This window comes from Microtus oregoni, unplaced genomic scaffold (genome assembly GCF_018167655.1).
Source record: "Microtus oregoni isolate MIOR12 unplaced genomic scaffold, Mior012 000023F_ref0000262, whole genome shotgun sequence".
NCBI classification, from domain to species: Eukaryota; Metazoa; Chordata; class Mammalia; order Rodentia; family Cricetidae; genus Microtus; species Microtus oregoni.
This window is the reverse complement of record NW_024543082.1, coordinates 10,596,761-10,614,092: the sequence shown is the minus strand read 5'-3', so window position 1 is coordinate 10,614,092 and position 17,332 is coordinate 10,596,761.

The following is a 17,332-nucleotide window of genomic DNA, read 5'->3' as shown; positions in this document are numbered from 1 at the left end:
TCTAACACCTTTAATTTTGAAGGGATGGTTTGCCATAAGAAACCGCTCTTCTCCTTGCCATTGTCAAATTTCAAAAGGGCAATTTTTTAACATCCCTCTCCATTCTTCATCTCTGTGTATGACTGTAAGGGAATGGTCATCATTCATACTTTATCACTTGCTACATTTTACAATAGCAAATTATATTAAAGTCTGTCCTGTCCATCATGAGAGTATTGTACTTTATGAGAATTTATGGACCTGAAAAGCATCATCTAAGCAAACTGGAACTTAAAAGTATTTTTTTCTCTCTCTTTTTTATTCCTTTTACATATAAAACACAGCTCCTTCTTCCTCCCCTGCTCGCTTTCCACCCCTGTCCTCTGTCCCCATATATCCCCATCCACTTCTCAGGAAAGGTAAGGCTTCCCAAGCAGAGTCAAGTAAGTCTGACATATCCAGCTGAAGGAAGACCAAGGCACTCCATGCTTAATAGAAGTTGATCAAGATATCTCACTATAGAGAATGGGCTCTAAAGTGAATATTCAAGCACCAGGGAAAAAAGTGGTCCCACTGCCAGGGTTCCCAGAAGTAGCTCAAGCCACACAACTCAGACCCATATTCAGAGGCCCCAGCTGGGTACCATGGAGGCTCCCTAACTGCCAATTCAGAATCTGTGAGCTTTCGCTAGTTCAGGTCTACACTGTCTTTGTGGGTTTCCCCACCATGATGTCCAACTCCCCAACCCTGCTTACTCATATAATTCTTCCTATCTTTCTTTGACTGCACTCCAGAAGCTTGGCCCAGTTGTTGGCCATGCTTGTACATATGCTTCCATCAGTTACTGGATGAAGGTTCCATCATGATGATTAGGGTAGTCACCGATCTGATTACAGGAGAAGGTCAATATTTAAGTATGTTTTTTCAGGCCTTTGAAATATTCATATGCTTATTCAAACACATCTTGTGATGTGTTCTGTCTGTGGAAGCTAATGACAGTCTGCACTGCAGTGCTAATCAAATAAAATGCTAAAATAACTTAAGCAAATGTAAGATTTGTTATTTTTTTTTAGTTCATCTTTTAAATTTATTTATGTTTTAAAAAACTATCTTGTCCTATACCAAGCTGTTTTTATTACTGTAGTTCTATAACAGAGCTCAATGTCAGGGATGGTGATGCTTCTGGAAATTCCTTTATTTTACAGGATTATTCGGGCTATCCTGGGTTTTTGTTTTTGCATATAAAGTTGAGTATTGTTCTTTCAAAGTCTCTGAAGAATCGTGTTGGGATTTTGATATGAGATGCAGTGAATCTGTGTTGTTTTTGGTAGAATTACCATTTTTATTATGTTGATCCAACCTATTCACAAGCTTGGGAGATCTTTCCATTTCCTGATACCATCTTTATTTTTCTTCAAAAACTTTAAGTTCTTGCAGAACAGGTCTTTCACTTTTTTGGTTAATGTTACCCCAAAGTAATTTATGTTATTTGTAGGTATGATGAATGGTGATACTTCTCTGATTTTTTCTTTAATATTTGTATATATGTGGGCTACTGACTTTTTTTTTGAGTTGTTCTTTTAGCCTGCCACATTATTGAAGGTATTTATCAGCTATAGGAGATCTCTGGTAGAGTTTTTTGGGTCACTTATATATACTATCATATCATCTGTTTGACTTCTTCCCTTCCAATTTGTATCCCATTGATCTCCTTTTATTCCCTTATTGCTCTAGCTAGAACTTCAAGAGCTATCTTGAATAGATATTGGGAAAGTGGACAGCCTTAGCTTTCTCCTGATTTTATTGGAATCGATTTGAGTTTCTCTCCATTTAATTTGATGCTGGCTGTTGGCCTGCTGCATATTGCTTTTATTATGTTTAGATATGTTCCTTATATTGCTTATCTCTGCAAGACTTTTATCCTGAAAGGGTGCTAGATTTTGTTGAATGCTTTTTCAGCATCTAATGAGATGACCATATGATTTTTTTTTCTTTCAGTTTATTTGTATGATGGGTTACATTGACAGATTTTTGTTTGTTGAACCATCCCTGTATCTCTTGGATGAAGCTGATTTGATCATGGTGGATAATTTTTTTGTGTATTCTTGGATTCAGTTTGCCAGTATTACTGAGTATTTTTGCATCAATGTTCATGCATGAGTTTGGTCTGTAATTTTCCTTCTTGGTTGAGTCTTTGTGTGGTTTCAGTATCAGGGTATCTTTAGTCTCATAAGAAGAGTTTGGCAATGTTGCTTCTATTTCTGTTATGTGGAAAAGTTTGAGAAGTATAGGTTTATCTCTTCTTTGAAGTTCTGGCAGAATTCTGTGCCATCCGGCCCTGGGCTTTATTTTGTTGGGAGGTTTTAGATGACTGCTTCTATTTCCTTGCAAGTTATAGGTCTATTTAAATAGTTTACATAATCTTTATTTAATTTTGGTATGTGCTACCTATTCAGAAAATTTGTCCATTGCTTTTACATTTTCCAAATTTGTGGAGTGCAGGTTTTTGTAGTATGATCTAATCACTCTCTAGACTGGCTCAATGTCCATTGTTATATCTCCATTTTTTATTTCTGATTTTGTTAATTTGGATGTTTTCTCTCTGCCTATTGATTAATTTGATGAGGATTTTTCTATCTTTTTGATTTTCTCGAAGAACCAGCTATATGTTTCATTGTTTCTTTGTATTTTTTTTGTTTCTATTTAATTGATTTCAGCCATCTAATTAGACTATTTTGTCTTGTCTACTCCTGGTGAGTCTGCTTCTTTTTATTCTAGTGCTTTCATATATGCTGTCAAGTTGCTAGTATCAAATTTCTCCACTTTTTTAATGTAGGCACTTAGTGCTATGAATTTTCTTCTTTGCACTGCTTTCATGGTGTCCCATAGGCTTGGATACGTTGTGCCTTCATTTTTGTTAAGTTCTAGGAAGTCTTTGATTTCTTTCTTTCTTTTTTTCCTTGACCCAGGGGTGAGCACTGTTCAATTGAGCACTGTTCAATTTTCAGGTTTTGGCTTTCTGCTATTAGTGTTGTTGTTGAATTCTAACTTTAAACCATGTTAGTCTCGTAAGATACAGTGAGTTATTCTATTTTTTTGTGTCTTTTGAGGTTTGCTTTATTATCAAGTATGTGGTCAATTTTAGAGAAGGTTCTATGAGGTGTTGAGAAGAGGTATATTCTTTTGTGTTTGAGTAAAGTGTTTTATAGATGAATGTTAAGTCCATTTACATCATGATATCTGTTAGTTTCTTATTTCTCCATTAAGTTTCTGTTGTTTGACTGGTCCATTGGGGAAAGTGGGGTACTGAAGTCTCCTACTATTAGTGTGCGGGGTTTGATGTGCAATTTAAGCTTTAGCAATGTTTCTTTTAGGTATGTCGTTGCCCTTGTATTTGGAGCATAGATGTTGAAGGCTGAAACTTCATCTTCATGGATTTTTCCTGTGATGAGTATGAAGTTTTCTTCTCCATCTTGGCTGATTGACTTTAATTTGAAGTCTAATTTTGCTATATATTAGGGTATCTACAGCTGGTTGTTTCTTAGGTCCATTTGACTGAAAAATCTTTTCCCAGAACTTTACTCTGCGACAATGTCTGTCTTTGAGATTTAGGTATGTTCTTTGTATACAGCAGATGGATGGATCCTTCTTTTGTATCCATTCTGTTGACCTGTGTCTTTTTATGTGTGAATTTAGTCCATTGATATTAAGGGATATTAATGAACAGTAATTGTTAATTCCTATAATTTTTGGTGGTACTTACATGTGTTTCCCTTCTTTGGGGTTATCTGGTGTGTGGTTATCTGTTGCCTGTGTTTTTGTGGGTATGGTTAGCATCTTTGGGTTGGAGTTTGCCTTCTAGTACTTTCTGTAGGTCTGGATTGTGGATAAGTCTTGATTAAATCTGTAACCTCCATACCCTGGAACTCACAAAAATCATCTTCTTTATTTCCTTTTGTGCTGAGAGTTTGCAAGTTAATTTAAAACATGAATTACTACAGTTTTCTGAATATTACTCTTCAAAATTCCATTTTCCCTTATAATATGGCATGTTCAGACAGAGAGTGGAGACAAGGCTCTGAATTGTAAAGGGAGCTGGATAAATGATTGATGGTCTTAGGCATTCAAACAGAGCCTAATTTTTTAGCTGACATAGAACAATAACACTCATTTTAACAAAATGATTTTCCTTGGATAGTTTCTTCATCTGAGCATTGCAAAATGGGCTCTGCACTATTGTAGGTTGCAATGATGAATGACAAAGCAAAACATCTTAGAACTTCTGATTGTTGGATGCTTTTGTGTCATAGACATGTTACTTGAAATGTACTGCTGTCTTCAATGTAAAACAGGAATGTACACGGGTGTACTTGGTAGATACCATGTAACAGGGGGAGGGAATAAACAGGGCAGCAAAGAGTTCACTGGAGTCATGCCAGGCACCGGAAGCAAGGAATGCAAGCATAGATGCTGCATTTTCCTCTTTAAAAATCAGAGAAACTCAAGTATTCATGCCTAACAGTATATGTTATCTCAGAGGAGAGAGAAAGGCTATTTATACAAAAACTAGAAAGGATACATCCAGAATAAATAAATCTCTATATATATGTGTTCTATAATACAATGACCTACCTGAAATTAAAGTTGATAGGATGTCACACAACCAAAAGTACAAGATGAAAGACTGAACATAGAAACGATCCTAACTAAACTTCATATTCACATATGAATATACATAGATATCAGAGATATCAATAAAATAAAATGAAGGCAGAATGACAATTCTATATGTAAATCTTCAATTTTGAACCAAACTTAAAAGGAAAAATGGAAAAGGAGGAAAGAAGGTAATTCATACAGCTGTAAATGTTTCCCTTCAAATACAAGGTTATTAAACAAAGGCCCAAATACCACATGCAAGATAACTGTTTATGTGTGAAGAAGGCCCCAGAGGCAAATAGAACAACACACAGTATTGCTATTCTTTATGGTTGTCCTTGAGAACGTGTATGAAAATATCCTGTTTGCTAAAGACACGACACACTTTCATTAAAATATATTGAGAAATCACGGTACAGACGAGCTAAAATACCCCTTATCACCTAGCTTTCATTTTCTCAGAAGGTGCTATGTAGACCAATAAAGAAAAAAAAATGCTTAAACAGTCTTACCCAGCTTTGTGACCTGGCAAGCAACTTGTACTCACTTGTATTGTAGTGTAACTGTTATGTGGCTTAGCTATTCTTCTTCCTTGTAGCAGATATCAAGATGCTGATCCCCATCTGGGACCCTTAGCTCACAGGCTCGTAGGCTGAAATAGCCTTACCATTCTGTATGGATTACGGTGCCAGAATGTGGAGATTAAGACATGCCTCTCCATTGTTAGGTAGGACAAGAGGATCATAGGCACCCACCAGAGTGTTGGCTGCTGAGAAGAAACTTAGGTTCTGGGCTTGGTTTTTTAAACGTATATTTTGAAGTAGTACTGATTAAGACTCTAGTGCACAAGATCATTCATAAACACTGACATGTATCATCTGGAGCACTGCATCCCTACATACTGACGGAGGGAAGGTTTTATGTGAGTAGAATTGGTCAATCCCTCCACAGATGAGACAGATAAAGGGTCAGATCACTCAGCGAATCAGTGGTTGAGAATATTTTCTCCCAATTGGCAAACAAATACACAGTGGTGAGAACCATATAAATAAAGACTATATATCTCGTCATTTCTTCCATAGTAAATACTGTGTACTTATTTAAACATAAATTAACACCTTCTAGAAACCTACACTATTTAAAGTACAGTGAAAGTGCCAACAAGTGGATAGATTCAGTGTATTATATATAATACTGATTCAATGTGGCATATAACTCTAATTCCACCACTTTGGAGACCTGAGGTAAATACACAAAGAATGATATAATTAAATAATATAATATCTTTTTCCTCTTAGTACAATATATTACCCCAATCTATATACAATATAGACCATTTTCCAATTGAATATTAAAAACATGGGCTAGCACAGAACATGGAATTAATAATTCCACAATGTAGTGATGAAGTGAGCAGGCCTGCTTTTCAACCCACAAGGCTCCCACATGGTTAGCTTAGCCCCAGAATAATTACACAGAAACTGTATTCATTTAAACATCACCTGGCCCATTATCTGTAGCCTCTTATTGGCTAATTCTCATATCTTGATTAACCCATTTCTATTAATGTGTGTAGTACCACAAGGTGGTAGCTTACCGGGAAGATTCTAGCCTATGTTCATCTTGGGTCGGAGCTTCATCACGTCTGCCTCACTTCCCTTCTTCCCAGCATTCTGTTCTGTTTACTCAACCTACCTAATTTTCTGTAATATCAAAGGGCCAAGGCAGTTTCTTTATTAACCAATGAAAGTAACACATAGACAGATGACCCTCCTTCATCACCACAAGATTTAGTCATTACCAAATGACTGACATTTTCAAAAAGAAAGTATGATATAAGAGTTAATGAGAAAAAATGGACTTTTTTCCATATTTGCAGAAGTTGCCTTTTGCTCTTTTTTGTTTGTTTATTTTGTTTGTTTGTTTTTGTTTTTCGAGACAGGGTTACTCTGTGGCTTTGGAACCTGTCCTAGAACTAGCTCTGTAGACCAGGCTGGTCTCAAACTCACAGAGATCTGCCTGACTCTGCCTCTCGAGTGCTGGTATTAAAGGCGTGCGCCACCACTGCCCAGCTCTTGCTCTTTTAAGATATGCTCTGTTAGCAATTTTGTATGATTCACAAATGGTACAAGAATTGTATCATTTATAGATAAGAAAAGTTATGTCTCTTGAAACATCTCCAAGTTATTCTTTCACAATTACTTGGTTAATAATAAATTTCCCAAAGAGCAGTTTTATCAAAACATAGTATTGTTGTAAGCACTGGTATACTGGACACAGAATGATTCACTTATTACTATTGAATACAAGTGTCTATCAAAAGGGATAGTGTTGGAATTTATACAAAAATTATGCAAGATATTTTTCTGTAGATTACATGGAGCTGAGAAACATGGTAATTTATCAGTACTTCTCTCCTAGCAAAAATATATTAAAATCTCATACTATCTTCTGTTGACTATAGATAACTGTTTAATTGTGTGCTACCTGGTTGCCATGCTTTCAGTAGTAACGCTATATATATGCTATAGTAAATATTATGTCAATGTTTATTTTATAATATAATGATCTTCATGATTACAAAATTTAAACAGCTTCAGGCACAGAGAATAAATACAGACTATGACATTTTTTGTTTCATATTAACATCTGGTCTTATTTCTGGACTTATAAACTTGTATAAAAGCATTAATAAAATACATAATAACATGGGTTTATTTGGTTATCAATTACATTTTAATTTCAAATGAGAGGAATAGCTGATTTAAATAGGGCAGATGTTTATAAAACACTATGATTATATGACTGGAAACACTTTTACCTTATGCTGTAGAATTTTCTTTCCCACAACTATCATATTGTCTGATGCTTCAGATCTTGTTTATTAATTTGAATTGAACATAAAATAACCTTTTTATGTCAAAGTTATTATCTATGTAGATTTTGTCCTTCTCGGTATGTTTTGTCTGTGGTGAAAACAAAACCTCATCATTTTAAATTTAAATATTTGGAGATAACGATTCTCACAGAAACTCCTCACACAAGGACAGAATCGTTAAGATAAAAATATTGATCTAATGATTTTCATTATGCTACAAAACCAGTTTAATTTTGATTTCTTAAAATTCTCCTGCTGGGTTTTGCTCTATATTAAAGGCTTGTTTTAGATAATACATTTCTGGAAAACTTCTGTTGAATTTTGAAAAATGATTCCATGTTTCCTAAATGATCTTTCATAGATGTTCATTTGCATTCATATATTTCATTAAACTAAACTAAGTTTATATTTATTGGTAGGTACATAAATACACAATTAAATTAAATGTATTAAGAAAACATTAGAATTTTTATCAAATCTATAATTTTTATAATTTAATAAGATATTCTTTAACAACTGCTCTGAATACATCACTGTTTTCAATTAAATGCTGGATCTATTTTCACAGTTTTATATAACTTGTTGTTGGTTTAGAATGATGTTTGCATATATATATATATATATATATATATATTCTTCTTACTCTAAGGTAAAACATTTTTATTATTTCACAAATGAAAATTTTGTCCTCATTATTCCTTATGCATTCTGTTTTACTTTATCATCCCAGCTACAATTTGATTATTTTTAGTTTACATATGCCTGTTTATAATGGCTTAAATAATATGCAGACTCTGAAATTATTCTCTGTGGACTTGTTCTGGAGCCTTAAACACAACTACTATGATTCTTAGACCTTGATGAAATCCTTATTTGCATACTATTAAAGAAACAAGCTTGATTTAGGCAGATAATTAATTTGGAGTTCCGTAGTTTAGTAACTTTAATAGAAGTGAGGATGGAAGGAATCACAGGCTGGAAATAACAGATAGATGAGAGATAGATAGATAGATAGATAGATAGATAGATAGATAGATAGATTAGCTGGATAATAGATAAATGATAGATTAGAGAGATAGATGATAGACGAATGATAGTTGATAGATAGATATAAGTGATAAATAATAGATAGGTAGATAGACAGACAGACAGATAGATACATAGGCAGACAGACGTTGAAAAAGACAGAGAATGAGACATACCAAGAGATGGTTAGAGAGAGGAAAGTACATATTAAGTGAAGAAGAAAATACACCTGAAAAAGAATAAAAGTAGCATAAATTTCCAAATAGAATTTGAAAATAAAATGAAATTAAAAGATTCATGATGGAAAAGCTCATTAGAAAATATAATTTGAAGCCAAAAATTAGCAAATGACCTCTTTTGTTTCTGCTTTTGTTGTTTATTTTTTACAGTAATTACCTTTGTCATGTTGATATACAGTAGAACTATTGTTTCCTCTTTTAGTTCAGAAGTCATTAAACAAGAAACACCTTTGATGTGGTTCCTGTTTTTCAACATGGTGTATATATTTTGTGAAAATGACTTTGCATGGTTGATAATTTATCTACATTGGATCAGCAGGCAGATATAACCATTTATTCGAAGACTCAAAGTAACTTAAAACATGCAAGAACTTGATCATTACCTGGTATATCCAAAAGCTTCCATAACCTTCCACACCTTTGAAAAAGAGAGAAGTTATAGAAAAGTGAAGGCATACTTCATGTGCCATTTAATTTCAAAGCTTCTTGTTGTCTTTTTAACTGTGTCATAATTGGGCATTTATAGCAAATCACACATTTTGTTAAGATATTTATAACCATGAAATTTTTTTTCCAGTGTCTTCCTTCAAAAAGCTTCAACAGCCATTTTGTCAAAGAAATGATATTTTCTTTTCTGACCATGAAATATAATTATCCATTTACTGGGCAATGGAAAGTTCTCTGCCATTTTTCTTTCATGGGAGTGCAGACATTACCACTTTCAAAACAGCAGGACTTCACCTGCATAAAATATAATCATCTGCCATGGAATGCAGGAGTACATGGGCAAAACAGTTCTCAAGGCTGAAAGTAATACTAATATATCTGGATGAAACAATAAGAACACTTATTTATAAAAATAATAATAATAAAAACATTTCTAGGAAAGATTAAGAAAAAGAACACATATTTGCTATTTAATTATCAGCAAAACTAGAATTTTCCAAATGAAGGAGATGAAACAGGTATATTCCTCTCTGTAACACATGGTGCACCTGTTTCTTCTAGTAATTGACTATGTTTAAATATTCTTAAAATATACTGATAAGTATATTTGTGACTAATTTTAACATAGTTGTACATTAATTTATATCAAAATTCCATAGCAAATAGTTTAATTTCTTCCTGTATTTTAATTAGAGACAACAAATAAAACATAATAGTCATATTACTAATATTTCTGTATTGCACTCATGAGATGATACGAGGCTTAGAATTTTGTCCCTGTTAATTACTGTCCCTTCAAGAAACATTTTTTGAGGTCATGATGGGGTCTGTCAATTTTATTTACACTTGTATATAGAGAAAACATTAATATATCAAAAATATCATATAAGTGATACTATTATTTGATGATTGTTCCATTAGTATGATTTTCATGTTTCAGTACCAACAATCCAGTGGTTTTTAAAATGTTTTAGGTTTTGCATACATAGATAGATATCTCAGCAGTTAAGCTTCTTGATAATATAGTAAAGAACCTCGGTTGGTTTTCCTGCTCCCGTGTGGGGAGGTCACAGCTGCCTGTAAATCTTGCTCCAGAAGAAATGATTTTTATATTTACTGGCATCCACATGTACTTGTACCCCCTTGTGCAATCATGTAAAAAACATACACAGAAATGCATTTTTAAGTATAATTATTGTATATACACAGTACAGATGTATGTTAGGGGACTTGCATGCCACAGTGCATGTGTGAGTGTCATAGGACAACGTTGTTGATTTGGTTTCAAAAATTGAACTGAGAAAAACATTGACTTAAGATGAACAGCAAGGGGTTTTACCTGCTGAGACATTTTTGCTGGCCTCTGTGATATCTTTTACACAGTTATCTATAAAAATTTTGACATACGTGATTTAAAAGTATTTTTTTAACTTTGGAAATTTTAGAAATAAAAATAAATTTTGTTCCTGTCCTCTTAAAGGTTTCAAAAACAGTTTAAATAGAAAAGCTAAACCTAAATAATAATAGTATAAAAACAATGTATTACAAAACAAAATTAACCAGAACTATTTATACTCTCCTATCAGGAAATGGCAAGAATGCAGAATTCAGGAAACTTTGAAAGATGATAAATTATTTCCATAGGGATTTAACAGAAACCTAAACCAGACCATGGTTTGGACATGATTCTCTCTAAGACTGATGTAGAATGTCTGAACTGGTATTAGTTTAACAGGAAGAATTTATTCTTCTTCTTCAGGTAGATGCACAGAGACTTGTAGATGGACCAAGGCTAATATTCTCCATGCATGGGCATCCAGAATTAAAGCATACAAATGTATATTGGAGGACAATGTCTTCTAGTACCGCTATCTAATTATCTTTCCTTAAAACAATCCAGGTATCAAAAGACCAGAGTTTAGGTTGACAGTACCAGAGCTCATTCACAATAAATAAGAAACAAGATTTTGCCATGTTTAAAACTCGTTTTATATTCATTAGTCATGAAACTAGAGCCTGTTTTAAACTAGGTGAAATATGTTCATTTTGCCTTAATTTTTTAAAAAATCATATTTATTCTCAATGTCTATTTCTTGAGTTTACATACTGAACCACATTTTATTTACTACATTTATGATAATTAAAGTTTATTATACATGATCATTAAGTGTATTACTTTGCTTAAATGTATTGTAATGGATTCACAGTAAGTCTCTTTGGTGTTGTCAGATTGTGTAATGATTTTTGGATGCAATTGCTTTGTGATTTTTTAGATTTGAGAAAATACTTCTGACAGCATTGCCCTTCACCCTGTACAAATCTAAATACCCAGATGTAAGCTGTTCACAGGGGTGCTATTTAATTTATGTCGGTTCTTACAGAGTACGAAGATTTGTATGACCTTTTTAAAGAACTCAAGAGAGTGATTGGTTGCTGTTCATTGACATAAATGTACCTACCCTCCTGGAAGCCATTTTTACTTCCTTGCTTTCTTTTGTGTGGACAGAGAAATCTAATTTAGGATTTAGAAGTAAATGAGTCCTTGCCATTTTATTTCCTGATTCATCATCTTATATTAGATAGATTTGGAGTTATATTCAAAATGGTATTATGTAACTCAATGAAGCACAGCATAACCTGTCATATCCTAATATAATGAGATATGATATATTGGAAATCGTTTAAAGCAATCACTTTGTTTCAAGTTTGGTACCTGTTATTGACTCACATGGATTTTTATGCTGAATTAATTTTCTTAAAAATGACAGTGTTATCAGCATAGAAACTCCTCTGAAATCTTCGTATGTTGCCTCATACTTATTATTTTAAACTATTGGAACCAAAACTTAAATGGACCCAAGGCTCACTGTCAAAGAAATACTTGGCATACATTCTCTTTTTACTTACTTTTTTTTTTATTGTGCATAATTAGGTTTTTATTTTTTCCAAAGAAACTTGAATACTTTCTAGGAATAATTCAACAAAGAGAACAAAGTGTTTATGCCTTAAATAAATGAAAATATGAAGCCTCTTGCCATGCCATTGCACTTGGGATAAAGTGAAAGGACACGTGTTATATTCACAGTGATAGCCTTCCTTCTGAGGGAACAAATATGATAAAAATCCAAGTAGATATGCTCTAAGATTCTCTATAAGAAACTTTCTATAAACAATCAACATAAAATATCCTATCTAGGCTACTGTGCTTTATGTCTAAGAATGACACCTGCCTACTTATTAGAAATGGTATTTTTTGGCCAGGTGGTGGTAGCTCAAGACTTTAATCCGAGCACTCGGGAGGCAGAGGCAGATGAATCTCTGTGAGTTTGAGATCGGCCTGGTCTACAAGAGAGCTAGTTCCAAGACAGGCTCCAAAGCTACAGAGAAACCCTGTCTCAAAAAAAAAAAAATGGCATTTTATTATTTATTTATTTTGTTCTTTTTTATGAGAAATGAAGGTGTGAAAACATGATGAAAGGACAAGAATAACCTTTAGAGATTATAATTTTTTAGACATTAGTTTCTATTTGCTTTAGACTTCGCTTTCGTTTGTTGTTTTTTTTTTCTGTGTTTTCTATGAAGGAGAAAGACACCTAAATTTCCTGTCTGTATGATATATTCCTAAATGAAAGCAGTTGTATCTTTGTGACTATGCCTGTAATGTGACATGTTTGTTAATTGCCTGACTTTTGTCCCCATTTTCAATTGAAGCCTCTTTTGAGGTTTCGAAAGCAGAGATACTTAAAAGCTAGTTCCATAGCCTTGGGTGGCTCTCCTTTCTCCTTGGGGCCCAGTCATCTCTAACACTACCACAACCACAGAATTTCATCCATTTACATTGTCCTTAATCTACTAAAATTATATATGACACACATGAATTAAATATTTCCTTTAACAATAATCCATCTATAGCGACACTCCATGCCAGATTTTACAAAGAAATTGTCGAGTACTTCTTTTGGATATTCCAAGGCTTTATAGCATTCTTAAGAAAGAGGAACTATGTAAAAATAAAAATCGTTTGTGAGCTACAGGAACTATAAATATCTGTCCATACAAGGATAAGTACTTAGAATATAGTTATGCCCCATTGGTTTAAGAAAATAACAGAAGAGGGTTTTCATTTCAGGTCTATGAACTTTCAGCCATGGGTAATTGTCAAGATTACCATTACCAGGAATGATTCCTATTCTGTTGATGGGGTTTTCTTTTCCAATAGAGTATTGTTGGTTACCCAAAATGTGCTGACTTGTTTTATGTCAATTTAACAGAAATTAGAATCATCTGAAAGGAGGGAACTTCAATGGAGAAAATATCTCCATAAGATCTGACTACCAGGTATATACTTTTTTATTGAGTGATTGATTTTATTGAGCTATACATTTTTCTCTTCTCCCCTCTCTTTCTCTCCCTCCCCTTCAACACTCTCCCATGGTCCCCATGCTCCCAATTTACTCAGGAGATCTTGTCTTTTTCTACTTCCCATGTAGATTAGATCCATAAATACTGAGTATTTTCTTAATCAGTGATTGATAGGAGAAGTTTCAAGGCCATCATAGATGGCACTATCCCTGGGCTGAGGGTCTTGGCTTCTATAAGAAAAGTGGTTGAGCAGACTGTGATGAACAAGCCAAGGTTCCCCAAGACCTCTGTATCAGTTCCTGCCTGCAGGTTTCTGCCCTGCTTGTGGTCTTTGATGGCTTTCTTCAATGATGAACAGTGATATGGAAGTACAAGTCAAATAAATCCTTTTTCCCCTAGTTTCTTTGGTCATATTGTTTCATCACAGCAAGAGTAACCCTACCAAGACACCCAATATAAAAGTGCTATTATAGCACCATTGAGGATATCTTCCTAAACCAATAAGGCTTATGGTTCATGGATTATACCACTGAGTAGAACTATCAATTACTCCTCTGTCTTGACAGATTGCACAGCATCTTCAAATATTGTAAAATCAGTACCCAGGGAAGAGGCTTCCACATCGGTTATAGCTTGACTTCTAGAAGTGCTGATTCTGAAGTATATGGTGTGTTCAGAGATGAGTCCTTACCTTCTTGTTTTGAGAGGCAACCAACGGCAGTGACTTCCCAGCCATAACCATGACACCTAAGGCTAAGAGAAAATCACAGAGACAGGACAAAAAGATTGTCAGGACCTAAAGACCCAGACATCTTCTGTGAGATAGATATTTCTATATAGGACAGGGAATTCACACTCATTTGCACCTATGAATTCTCAACAATGTTGCCTGAGAGAGATGAGCTACTTCATATAGCAAGATGGACAGGTGACTTTCCACATATTCCCATTTCAAGGTGGAACACTACAGTCAACAAACATTGCTGTAATTATAGTTCTTGGTTGTCAACTTGACTGTATCTGGAATGAACTACAATCCAGAAATAGTAAGCAAACTTGTGATCCTGAACTTGATGCTGGAAGTCACAGGCTTTTGATCCAGATTTTGAGGCATGAAGTCACACATTTAATCTGGCCATATTACAAAGGGAAATGGAAAAGGAAAGGTTTGTTCTTCACTTCCTTACCCTTTCCTTGTCAACATGTCCATTCTTTCAATAGCACTGGAGTCTACTTCTTTGGAATTTCAGCATATACAGAAAACCAGCGGAGACTATCACATTATGGTACTGAGACGTACTGCTAGATTCCCTGGACCTTCCATTCACAGTGAGCTGTTGTTGGAATACAGCCTGTAACTCATTACAATAATTTCACACATATATATGGTATATATGTTTATATATTATATACATATATCACTGACACACACATGCTCATATTTCTCCGAGTCTAGAGACCCCTGAATAATACAGCGGATATCTAGTGTCAGCCTCCTCCAGAGATGATCACCCAGAGATATTGTTCAATTCCGAGTGCTAGATTTGCAAGACATGTAAATATGAGCAAAGCTAAATTGATTCAGTAAGTTAATTGCATGTGTGCATTTATGCACATATAAATAACTGTATATGTGTGGCAATAATATTAAGGAAGAAGACTTTGTAAATTAGTAAGAGAACACAGAGGAGTTGGAAAGGAAGAAGGATGTATGAAAATAATGCAAATGCCCTAATTATGTTTGATATTCTCAAAAAATTAAAAAAAAATAAGTTAAAATTATTTTTCAAAGAAAAATATATTCGGATGACATATTGGAATACGTAGTGTGTTCATCTGGTTATGCATATTTGAAGTAAAAAGTTGTTCTAATGTGTTTGCATTATGCTAACCAGGCCATCATATTATAAAGAAAGCACTCAATATAGAAAGATACCAAGAGCCGGGTGATGATGGCACACGCCTTAATCCCAGCACTCGGGAGGCAGAGGCAGGCAGATCTCTGTGAGTTCGAGAGCAGCCTGGTCTACAGAGCTAGTTCCAGGACAGGCTCCAAAGCCACAAAGAAACCCCGTCTCTAAAAACCAATATATATATATATATATATATATATATATATATATATATATATATGAAAGATACCAAGAGAGTTCAGAGTTAGGAGGCTCATGATAAACCTATAAAGGAAAAAATGTCTCAATAATCCAGAAATTTGAGTAAAAATATATTATCTGCCAAATAAATTGATGGTTACTAGAAGTGATGAAAGTAAACAAACAATAGAGAATAATTAACCAGCAATTATAGATTATCTGTGAAACCCAGTGGGAACTCCTTTGTAAAGGGAAAAGAAAACTGTGTTTCTTCTAACTAGAAAGGAGACAGGCTGAGATCTTAAAACAATGACTTCGTCGTAAGAGCAGCAGATCTTAATGAGTGATTTACTTATGCCAGAAGCAAGTAGAAGATGAAATACTGTGTAAGATAATACCCTTGACAATCTTGACAGACCACTTTTCTTAATCTCCTGAAGTAGACCAGTCTTACCTGTGAATACCTCAGTGCACTTAGTCATCAACAACAAAACTTCTGTATCTTCCCACTTCAGACTTCTTGTATCAAAAGTTGGCAGTAAAGGGGTACTCTTATTTTCTTATATCATCTGACCTTGCTCATTGCTTGAGAATAGAGCTACAGTTGCCTATTGGGAATACATGAGAATGGTAGTCAAACAAATAGGTAAATATGAGTAATATTTTTCCTCCAATCACTTTTCACATTAAATGTAATATGTGTTTATACAGCATTTCTAGAATGACATGTAGAAGAATACCTATATAAGCATGAAAAAATAAAAGATTTCTTATTTTCTCAATGAGTTTACATGGCAGATAAACTGAGAATATTCTTAAATATCAGAAATGAAACAGAGATTGGTGATAAGTATACAGAAATATTTCCACCTTCATTAGACACACTCATCCTTAGAACCTGAGCGTCTGTGGTGATGGAGCAGAAAATAAACTTGTAGTGAGGACCTCAATCCATCCCTTCCACTGTTTCTTTGCCCATGTTCTCCCAATCATAGGATGTGATAGATCCCAAGCCTAGAGATGGAAAAAATGGTAAATTCTTTTTCAATGCTTCCTTTTGCTTTCTGGGTTTCTTTTAAATTAGCAAAGAAATATTTAATTAGGCTAGCAATAAGGCTTCCTAAATTGTTAAATTATGTACAGATCTTATTAGATCATACTCAATTTCCTATTCAAGAAATCAGCATTTTGCTCAAAATGTTTAAAATAGATTCTCACTAATCAAATTAATTCTCACTAGACTTGAATTTATAACATCAAAGAAAGCGAAATAAAGCACAACTATTTCCCTTTCAAACTCATTTGAAAAATCAAAATTAAAAATGTTAACAATAACATTTAATCACTAGTGTGTAGAGCAACTGGATGTTAGACACATTATTGGTGAAGTATAAAATAATACTGTTATTTGAAAAACTCTTATAATTTTTAAAAATATGAGCATCAATTTATTATATTTCTCAGCAATTCAACTTTTGGGATATAACCAAGATAATTTTAAGTGGATTGAGAAAAATTGCACAAATATATTTACAGTTGTTTTATTTTAGAAAGTATATAATTGAAAACAAATATAAATTCCTGATTGTGAGAGAATGGCCAGCAGATGCCATACTTTCACCGAGGAGAACAATTTTGCCCTAAAACAA